This window comes from Oncorhynchus keta, chromosome 25, assembly GCF_023373465.1.
Source record: "Oncorhynchus keta strain PuntledgeMale-10-30-2019 chromosome 25, Oket_V2, whole genome shotgun sequence".
Lineage (NCBI taxonomy): Eukaryota > Metazoa > Chordata > Actinopteri > Salmoniformes > Salmonidae > Oncorhynchus > Oncorhynchus keta.
Window position 1 is genome coordinate 43,497,371 of NC_068445.1, and position 11,176 is coordinate 43,508,546.

Consider the following 11,176-nt stretch of genomic DNA (forward strand, 5'->3'; position numbering starts at 1 on the left):
AAATAGCCAGTATCAGCTGCACGAAAGGGGGGTTGTGATGGAGACGTGCATGAGGATGTGTTCAACCCTCAGTTCCGAAGCTTCTCTATTCCGTTTGTTTTGTTGCCGTTAAACGTGTGTTTTGTAGCCTAAGAGAGTTTACCCAGGATCGGATCCACTCATCGCGTCCCTGGACTACACCTCTCCGTTCTTCGTGGCCTTTCTCCGCTGGAGATCTATTGGCGGATTGGATTGTCTGACTGACCGACTGACTACCACCTTTTTGTATACGGTATTTCATTTGTTTGGATGTGATGTATACTGTGATTTGTGTAGTTAGTGGTAGTTGAGGACTTAAGTAAGAGTTGATCCGCTTTAAAGTTCTGTGGTAAAGTAATTGTTATATTGATTGTATGTTTAATACTGGGTTTACGCTACACTGAATGAACGGACAAACATCGCGTGACAAAAGTCACTTGAGTTCACTGAACTCCTTTACCGGGCAGGACTCTTTTTAGGCCCGAGGTACAGGACATTTCTGGAGGAACCAGAACTCATTGTGATATTATTATATGTGTGTGTGTAATCATTGTTGTTGCTAATACAACCCACGCAACAGAATATAGTTGTTTTTGAAGTTCTTTCCAATGTTTTAGGGTTTATGAAAAGTTTATTTCCATCCTGACTTTTACATAAGTCCTTTGTATTGGTGTAGACTTGACGGACCAGATGGGACTCATTCCCACCCAAACTAAAAGGAGAAACCAATGTTTTCTCTGGTAGGCACAACCTACCTGGCACCCCTATAAATAATAACCTCAAGTCAAAACCGTTACATAAAAAATGGCACCCCAGATGGGACAGCTCAACATTGAGAACTAACCAAAGCAAATATTTTGTGTGGAATTAAAACAATGGATTCACCCCAAGATAATGTGCTCATCCATGTCATACCTGTCAATGGGAATACACAGGGCCATTCTGACCATCAAGCTGACAATACAAATCATAATGTGAATCGAGATAATGGAGTTGATTTGGGCCAGAGCCCTGGGAATCTGAATGCTCGGCCTGAGCCACAGGCCACAGGCGGTCTAACCAGTTACTCACTTATTGACATGGATCTGTGTGGAAGTACTGAGCTAGTCCTCCCTCTGACACCCAACCTTCCTCCATTGTCTGGTTTATCTCCAGAGGTTGTAGTCTTACAACTTCAAGGTGACATCCTTGATATTCGTCGGACTCAACAACATCTCCAAACTCTTATCCACCATAAATTCAAATGTCTGAGGGAAGAGCAACAACAGAGTGCCATGGAATTCAGAAACTCACTGAGCACTCTAACCCACACGCTGAAAGAGCTCAGTGAGAGTGGAAGACGGGAAATGACTGGTGCCATGGACAGGCAGTTTGACTACCAACGAAACCAACTCACTGCCACTCTCCAATGGCGCCTGCAACATCACCACACTGAGGTCCTCAAGGATGTTAATTCTGTTTTTCTCCCATGGTTAACACTGTAGACCACTTGCAGACAGAACTCTCTAATTGTGTTAAAATGTTGGATGACGTGTCTGTGGACATGGCCTCCATTAGGCACAACTCCTTACACAGAGTTTCCCTGGTGTCCACTTCAGTTCAGACCACTGAGGGCCAAGCTGGCACCTCTGAATGTCCAAGACCGTATCAAGTAAACCCTTCCAGAAACCACAAATCACAACAGGCCAACACACCTAACTCTCTTCGCAGGAATGACCATCCTTCTCTGGGTGCTTTAACCAGAGCTGAAACCCCAAGAGTCACTGCCTACGCCCCCATCGACATCCCCTTCCTTTCAGTTAATACCGCACCAATCGGAAGCTAAAAAGTTACATGATTGGGGTTCAAATGTGGCAGTCTTCTCTGCCATTGCTCCGGTACCACTAACCCTTGATAATCCTTCTGATGATCTCCTTTTACAGGCTGTGAGAAGAGCTCAGCTGGAACAGCCAGAGGAGTTAAGGCTGTTGGAGCAGCTGCAGAATAATGCTGATGTATGTACTTCAAAGCTAGGACGCACCGGGCTCCTGAAGCACAAAATATTCCTTACACAGGAAATGCCGATCAAGCAAAAGCCATATCGTTTGTCCCCAGCGAAGCTAATCATCCAAAAGGGACTCATAAATGATATGTTAACCCAAGATATAATAGAACGTTCCTCCTCTCCCTGGGCTGCTCCTGTTGTCCTCATCCCAAAAAAGACTGGTGGTCTTAGATTTTGTGTGGACTATAGGAAGACCAACAATGTTTCCCAGACTGATGCCTATCCTCTTCCCACCATCCATGAGATCCTGGAGTCATTGTCTGGCGCTGTTGTGTTCACTACCCTTGATCTCAATAGTGGTTATTGGCAGGTTGAGATGGACCAGGAAAGCAAGGACAAGACTGCGTTTGTCTGTGCCGAGGGCTTGTTTTCCTTTAAGGTGATGCCCTTTGGATTAAAGAATGCCCCTGCCACTTTCCAAAGACTCATGGAGATTGCGTTAGGTGAGCTCAAAGGGAAGATCTGTTTCGTCTACCTGGACGATATAATTATCTACTCTCAGAACAGAGAAAGACACTTTCAAGATCTTCAAGCAGTGTTGGACAAGCTAAGAGAAGCTGGTCTGACCTTAAATATGAAGAAGAGCAACTTCTGCCAAACCTCCCTGAAGTTCCTTGGCCATATTGTGTCTTTCGACGGCATTCATGTGGATCCTGAAAAGACAAAGGCTGTACAAGACTTCCCTGTGCCAACCACACTCAAAGCCCTTCAACGGTTCCTTGGTATGGCTGGATGGTACCATCGGTTTGTGTCTAACTTCTCCCAGGTGGCAGAACCCTCAACGCGATGAAGCGAAAAGGAGCGAAATTCCAATGGACGGCAGAGTGCCAGACTTCCTTTGAAACCCTGAAACGACATCTCGTCACACCTCCCATTTTAGGTCATCCCAACTTTGATTGCCCTTTTGTTGTTTACACTGATGCAAGTGATGTTGGACTTGGTGCTGTCCTAGTCCAACAGACTGGACTTGGCACTGAAGAAGTGCTAGCGTTCGCCAGTCGGACATTGAATGGAGCAGAACGGAACTACTCCACAACAGAGCAAGAGTGCCTTGCAGTGGTCTGGGCTTTGGAAAAGTGGAGGTACTACTTGGAGGAAGACACTTCACTGTGGTCACTGACCATTCCTCCCTTGTGTGGGTGTTCAAGACCAACAAACCAAGCACCAGACTCATAAGATGGGCTCTACGGTTGCAAGAGTTCACATTTGCAGTGGAATACAGGAAAGGAAAATACAACACTGTTCCAGATGCCTTGTCCAGAGCTCCTACTTGTGATAACGGTGGCCCTGATCTTACATGTGCTACTGTCCTGTCAAGCAGTCGAGACTCGCCCAAAACAGACTTTCCCATCTCTGATGAGGCAATATGGAAAGCTCAACAGGATGATCCAGAAGTACAGGCTTTGTACCAGACTATCCTGGAAGATGGAGAAAAGATGGTCAATCCTACCACAAAGCTGACCATCATTGAAGATAAAGTCTACCGAGTCGTACAACTACCTCACAGAACACTCTACCAAATGTACATACCGGACACTCTACGCCTACAACTGCTTCAACATTTCCATGAAGACCCATTAGCTGGTCATTTGGGCAGGTTCAAAACCTACAAGCGGTTGCAAGCGTTACTCTACTGGCCACATCTGAGCATGGATGTGAAGTCACACATCCGAAATTGTCAGGTTTGTCAAATGTACAAACCAGAAGGTAGAAAGCCTGCTGGCAAGTTGCAGCAAACGGTGGTTACCCGACCTTGGGAAATGTTAGGAGTGGATTTGATGGGTCCATTTCCTAGAAGCTCCAATCAGAATGTGTACATACTTGTTTTTGTTGATTACTATTCAAAGTGGGTGGAACTCTTTTCCCTGCGTCAGGCCACAGCAAGGACCGTCTCTAACATCCTTACGAAAGAGATCCTGACTCGCTGGGGAGTGCCTGATTACATCCTGTCTGATCGAGGTTCCCAATTTGTCTCTGATCTCTTTGAGGAGACCTGCCAAAGATGGAACCTGAGGCAGAAGTTGACCACGGCCTATCACCCACAGACCAATCTCACTGAGAGAGTAAATCGAACCTTGAAGACAATGATTGCTTCCTATGTAGGGACCCAGCACAAACACTGGGACAAGCACCTTCACGAGTTTCGATTTGCCCTGAATTCTGCTGTGCAAGAGTCCACTGGAGTCACACCTGCAGAGCTGAACCTAAGTCGTCCTCTCCGAGGACCCTTGGATATGGTGCTACAGCCCCAGCAGCTTACTCCAGACGCTGCTTGCTATGACCAGGTAGGCCATCTCCATGACTTGAGAGCTCTTGTCTCAAAGAACATGATCCAGGCTCGACTCAAGCAGAAGAGAAATTATGATAAGAACAGACGAGACATGCAGTTCCAGCTTCGTGATCGGGTGTGGCTTCGCTCTCATCCTTACTCGAAAGCTGAACAATTCTTCTCGGCCAAGCTCGCTCCTAAATGGCAAGGACCATATAGGATTGTGGAGCAGATGGGCCCTTTGAACTACCGAGTGGTGAAAGAGGACACAGGTGAAGATATGCGCATCGTCCATGTCTCACGCCTTAAGGCCTGTTACCCCTCGGCTGAGGAATTGGAGGCGATTGAGCGCCGCAAGGTCCTGGATATCTTTGAAGAGGATAGTGAGGATACTTTTCTCGGATTCCCAGACCCAGAAGTCTCGCACCTTAAGGCCTGTGACTCCTCAGCTGAGGAGCGTGAGCTCCAAAAAGTAATGAATATTTTTGTAGAGGAAAGTGATGAGGAGACCTTTCTCGGTTTCCCCGACCAAGATGTGCCTTCCAGGGCAATGGTCGGCTTTTTCCAGGGAGGGGTGTGTGACGGCCCTGAATTTTTCTGAACCGTCTCAGTGCAGCTCCTTCCAATAGGGCGCTTTCCCTTTAATTCCCAATTAAATAGCCAGTATCAGCTGCACGAAAGGGGGGTTGTGATGGAGACGTGCATGAGGATGTGTTCAACCCTCAGTTCCGAAGCTTCTCTATTCCGTTTGTTTTGTTGCCGTTAAACGTGTGTTTTGTAGCCTAAGAGTTTACCCAGGATCGGATCCACTCATCGCGTCCCTGGACTACACCTCTCCGTTCTTCGTGGCCTTTCTCCGCTGGAGATCTATTGGCGGATTGGATTGTCTGACTGACCGACTGACTACCACCTTTTTGTATACGGTATTTCATTTGTTTGGATGTGATGTATACTGTGATTTGTGTAGTTAGTGGTAGTTGAGGACTTAAGTAAGAGTTGATCCGCTTTAAAGTTCTGTGGTAAAGTAATTGTTATATTGATTGTATGTTTAATACTGGGTTTACGCTACACTGAATGAACGGACAAACATCGCGTGACAAAAGTCACTTGAGTTCACTGAACTCCTTTACCGGGCAGGACTCTTTTTAGGCCCGAGGTACAGGACATTTCTGGAGGAACCAGAACTCATTGTGATATTATTATATGTGTGTGTGTAATCATTGTTGTTGCTAATACAACCCACGCAACAGAATATAGTTGTTTTTGAAGTTCTTTCCAATGTTTTAAGGGTTTATGAAAAGTTTATTTCCATCCTGACTTTTACATAAGTCCTTTGTATTGGTGTAGACTTGACGGACCAGATGGGACTCATTCCCACCCAAACTAAAAGGAGAAACCAATGTTTTCTCTGGTAGGCACAACCTACCTGGCACCCCTATAAATAATAACCTCAAGTCAAAACCGTTACAACACACGCACACGCATACACACACACACACACACACACACACTAATTGATGTATTCTGTCCAGTCACTACACGTCATTAAAGCACTCACAAAAAGTGTACACTTTCATTCATGTTCCTACCTCCGACCCTCTTCCTTGATCTTCATATTTGCTGAGGGTCAGGCCCTGTTATTAATACAACCATAAAAGACTTAACAACCGCTGAATAAACTCTGCACACACACACAACACACACACCCTGCTGTGACACACAGATCCCAACACACACCTCCTAGCATGGTTGCCAGGGTGATGTTGTCGAGGTCAGAGAAGAGTCGTAGTGTTGTAGTATTTTTAGGACTATTGAAAGTTGTTTGATGACTCAGTAGGAATGTATTGTATCCCAATATCCCAATATCCCAATATCCCAATATCCCAATATTCCAATATCCCAATATCCCAATATTCCAATATTCCAATATCCCAATATCCTAATATTCCAATATTCCAATATCCCAATATTCCAATATCCCAATATTCTACCGTACATGGTGTTGATCTTTTGCAGAACATTCCCATTCAACACATTTGGTTCCATTGAAGTTCTAGGGATGTATGTTTTTGTTTCCCATTGGTTCTGGGAACGAAGCCATAAGGTTATTGACCGGTTCCTCACCTGTTCTGGGAATATTAATTGTATAGTTGCAGGGAGGTTCTGAGAACGTCTTACTATGGTTCCGTTCACGTTTTTCTAGGAGGTTTTATTTGGTTATTTTATTTTATTTTTTAAAATACTTTCCTAACGTTTTCACTGAATGTTTATGGAAGACTTTTTAATAACACTTCTAGCTTATTTGGGCTTTTTACCTTTTTTTACTCCAAGTGCAAATAGCACACATAGAAATTCATTTCTTTAGGTGTTAATCATGCAAAAATGTATTCTTTTTAATTGTGACACGGCATCAGTGAGATTTAAGTTTATAATCTTGTGTTCTCTATCCATGGATTCGGTCCACTGTGTCACCAGGATGGAGTTAGCATGTCCTGTTTTAATGCATACAAAACTGTTCATTTTAGTCAATACAAACAGACCCCATTTCAAAGGAAGCAAACACTCATTAAGATCAGGTGTGACCAATTAGTGGGCGTGGAAAACTGAACACACTTAACAAGATAGCGCTTAGAGAGAGTTTTGTTGATGCCGAGAATGGAATGTATATGTTTTTAAATAACATTCCTGGAATGTTCTCTGGGCGTTACTAAAGTTTTATTGTTTTTTTTTATGGAATGTTTTCTTAACATTATCTGAACAATTTGAGAGTATGACTAAATAGATCCATGAGGAAAGCTGTAGGAAAAGTTATGCTGAAATCCTAAAATTCCCACAGAAAGTTATTTCTGAGAATTCCAAATGTCAAACCAGTTGAAGAACGTTTCTACAACATTACCAGCACCATTCCCTCACCAAGCTCTAAGGTTCTCAGAACGTTATGTGTTAGCTGGGTTATGTGCAAAACGTTGGTAAGTATGATGAAGTTTTCTTTCATGTAACCCGCAGAGAGGGTGTGGATATATTACCTGGTTGTTTCTTCATCTTCTGTCGGTTACAACGTTATACCTTTCCAAAGCGGTCCCAACATGTTATTGAAACTTTCATGCAACAATATGAGATTTTAATGTTAGGACCTTTAAGGGCAGGGCTGAGATAGGGGAATACTTCTGGGTTTGGTTAATGGTGACATACGGGAAAAAGAGAGGGTGTGAATACTTTTTATCTTTACCTGTGTCTGTCTCATCTGTTCTCCACCATTCATTTCTCGGTGGAGTCTAATGGAATCCTGGTGTAGTCCAATGGAATCCTGGTGTAGTCTAATGGAATCCTGGTGTAGTCCAATGGAATCCTGGTGTAGTCTAATGGAATCCTAGTTTAGTCTAATGGAATCCTGGTGTATACTGTAGAACCTCCAGAATGTTTGCAATGCAGGAGTCTAATGGAATCCTGGTGTAGTCTAATGGAATCCTGGTGTAGTCCAATGGAATCCTGGTGTAGTCTAATGGAATCCTGGTGTAGTCTAATGGAATCCTGGTGTAGTCCAATGGAATCCTGGTGTAGTCTAATGGAATCCTGGTGTAGTCTAATGGAATCCTGGTGTAGTCTAATGGAATCCTGGTGTAGTCTAATGGAATCCTGGTGTAGTCTAATGGAATCCTGGTGTAGTCTAATGGAATCCTGGTGTAGTCTAATGGAATCCTGGTGTAGTCTAATGGAATCCTGGTGTAGTCTAATGGAATCCTGGTGGAGTCTAATGGAATCCTGGTGTAGTCCAATGGAATCCTGATGTAGTCTAATGGAATCCTGGTGTAGTCTAATGGAATCCTGGTGTAGTCTAATGGAATCCTGGTGTAGTCTAATGGAATCCTGGTGTAGTCTAATGGAATCCTGGTGTAGTCTAATGGAATCCTGGTGTAGTCTAATGGAATCCTGGTGTAGTCTAATGGAATCCTGGTGTAGTCTAATGGAATCCTGGTGTAGTCTAATGGAATCCTGGTGTATACTGTAGAACCTCCAGAATGTTTGCAATGCAGGCTGTCTTCCACAGCGTTTCGTGGTGACATGGATAGTTGCTTGTTTATAGGGGAGCCTTGACAGAGTTTTCACCAACCTTCGCCAAGGAATGTTAGGAATACCTGGCATGCCATTTTGGGAAAGGTCAGAGACACTTGCTTAGTGGAAACTATGACAGGAGTCTGGAGAATACAAACTATAACAGCATAACAGCATCATACTGGATGTAGCTATTAGCTTCAGTACTACCCCGTAACAGAGACCTAGAGATCTTTAACGGCATACTATATATAATATAATAATATATGCCATTTAGCAGACGCTTTTATCCAAAGCGACTTACAGTCATGTGTGCATACATTCTACGTATGGGTGGTCCCGGGAATCGAACCCACTACCCTGGCGTTACAAGCGCCATGCTCTACCAACTGAGCTACAGAAGGACCACATACTCTCATACAGAACGTACTTCAGCTATAAGTTACCATAGACCTAAATATCTTAAAAGCCCAGCCATTTCTGGGTAACCATTAAGTACCTTACTGTGATTTTAAAAAATGTAACTGGTCAAAATATTTTTAAAAAATAGCATCTTAGCGAAAAGCAATTTCTCAAGCAAGAATTTTGGTAGGATTGTCTGGGACTGTTCTGAGTGGGGAGGGTTGAGAACTGAAAAAAAAATGAGTTGTTATTATTGGTTTGCAACTCTCTTCTTAATTGTTATTTTATCTAATTTATCACCAGGTGATGTCACAACAGAAGGCTAAACTCCATCCGTCTTTTCAAACAGCTTTCACACTAAAAGAACATTACCATAATTTTCACAAATTTCACATTATTACTCCAACTTTTTATTTTATTTTTTATTGTTTTATTTAACCAGGTTAGTCCACTCAGTAACTTGACCATTTTCCAGGGAGTTCTGGGTTCAGTGCATTAGATAAATCATGTTATTTATTGCGACGTTGTGACACATTTACAAATATTAGTTATGACACATTTCCTGTATTGTATGGGAGACATAAACTCAACACACCCACACATCGATGTGTCATATCTAGATCCGGGCTGCAGCATTCCACAGTGCTCCAGTAAAATGCTAATCCCATCAGACTCGGATGAAGAAAAGCTTTTGCATACAGGACATAGCAATGTGTTTTGAAATCCAAGTTTTACCTGTCTTTTTAATGTATGAATGTGCTCCATATTATGCAGGTGTGTGTACAAGTGTGTGTGTGTGTGTGTGTGTGTGTGTGTGTGTCTGTTTGTTTGTTTGTTTGTGTGAGTGTACAGGTGTGTCTGTCTGTCTGTCTGTCCTTTCTGTTCAACCAAACACAAATGTCTGGTTCATCTTCAAGCAGACTGCGTTCCAGAGAGGTGATAGTTCTGTTTCTCAAGACTGATGACAGTTATTCACAGAGATAATATCCTCTCCACTAACACTTGGGATTCAGGGGCATTAAAACCAGATTAAAGATCGAGCTGCAGAGGTTGGATCATAGTCGGCTGCCTGGCGATTCAGTATGCATGCGATGCGGTCACGCAATGTCTTTGAAAGGATCTGTGCTAACTAATTCTGCAGCAATAGTTGACTGCAAGTGTGCCTTAAAAGCTTGAGAGGGGACGGCTTCACATCAGACAACGACTGGCTGCCAGTTTAAAGTTGGTTGGTGTGGATTACAAACGGCTCCAGCAACTCCACGAGCTGGTCTAGCTTGGCCAAGTCACGCTCTGTGCTTGTCCTCTGATTTCTTCCCTGTTAGTTACTAATAGTTAGTGTCAGTGTATAATGAATACAATGGGAGACAGAGCTTGTTTCAAGTGCAGGGCGCAGCAGGTGTTTATTTGTAAAGTACCACAGGAGGAGGCAGGTAGCTGGGTCCAGGGGCAGGCAGAAGGTCATACACAGGAGGAGGCAGGTAGCTGGGTCCAGGGGCAGACAGAAGGTCATACACAGGAGGCAGGTAGCTGGGTCCAGGGGCAGGTAGCTGGGTCCAGGGGCAGGCAGAAGGTCATACACAGGAGGAGGCAGGTAGCTGGGTCCAGGGGCAGACAGAAGGTCATACACAGGAGGAGGCAGGTAGCTGGGTCCAGGGGCAGGCAGAAGGTCATACACAGGAGGAGGCAGGTAGCTGGGTCCAGGTGCAGGCAGAAGGTCATACACAGGAGGCAGGTAGCTGGGTCCAGGGGCAGGCAGAAGGTCATACACAGGAGGAGGAAGGTAGCTGGGTCCAGGGGCAGGCAGAAGGTCATACACAGGAGGCAGGTAGCTGGGTCCAGGGGCAGGCAGAAGGTCATACACAGGAGGAGGCAGGTAGCTGGGTCCAGGGGCAGGCAGAAGGTCATACACAGGAGGCAGGTAGCTGGGTCCAGGGGCAGGCAGAAGGTCATACACAGGAGGAGGCAGGTAACTGGGTCCAGGGGCAGGCAGAAGGTCATACACAGGAGGAGGCAGGTAGCTGGGTCCAGGGGCAGGCAGAAGGTCATACACAGGAGGAGGCCGGTAGCTGGGTCCAGGGGCAGGCAGAAGGTCATACACAGGAGGCAGGTAGCTGGGTCCAGGGGCAGGCAGAAGGTCATACACAGGAGGAGGCCGGTAGCTGGGTCCAGGGGCAGGCAGAAGGTCATACACAGGAGGAGGCAGGTAGCTGGGTCCAGGGGCAGGCAGAAGGTCATACACAGGAAGTCCAAAAAGGCAACACTACTGCCAGGGAAAAGGCAAATAATGTAGTCCGGGAATTCAGGCAAGAGGCTGACGACAGGAAATCTGATTGGCAAAAGTGCAGGCAGGGAACAGGCAAAAAAGGTATCGTTAGTGAGGCAGGCCAAAA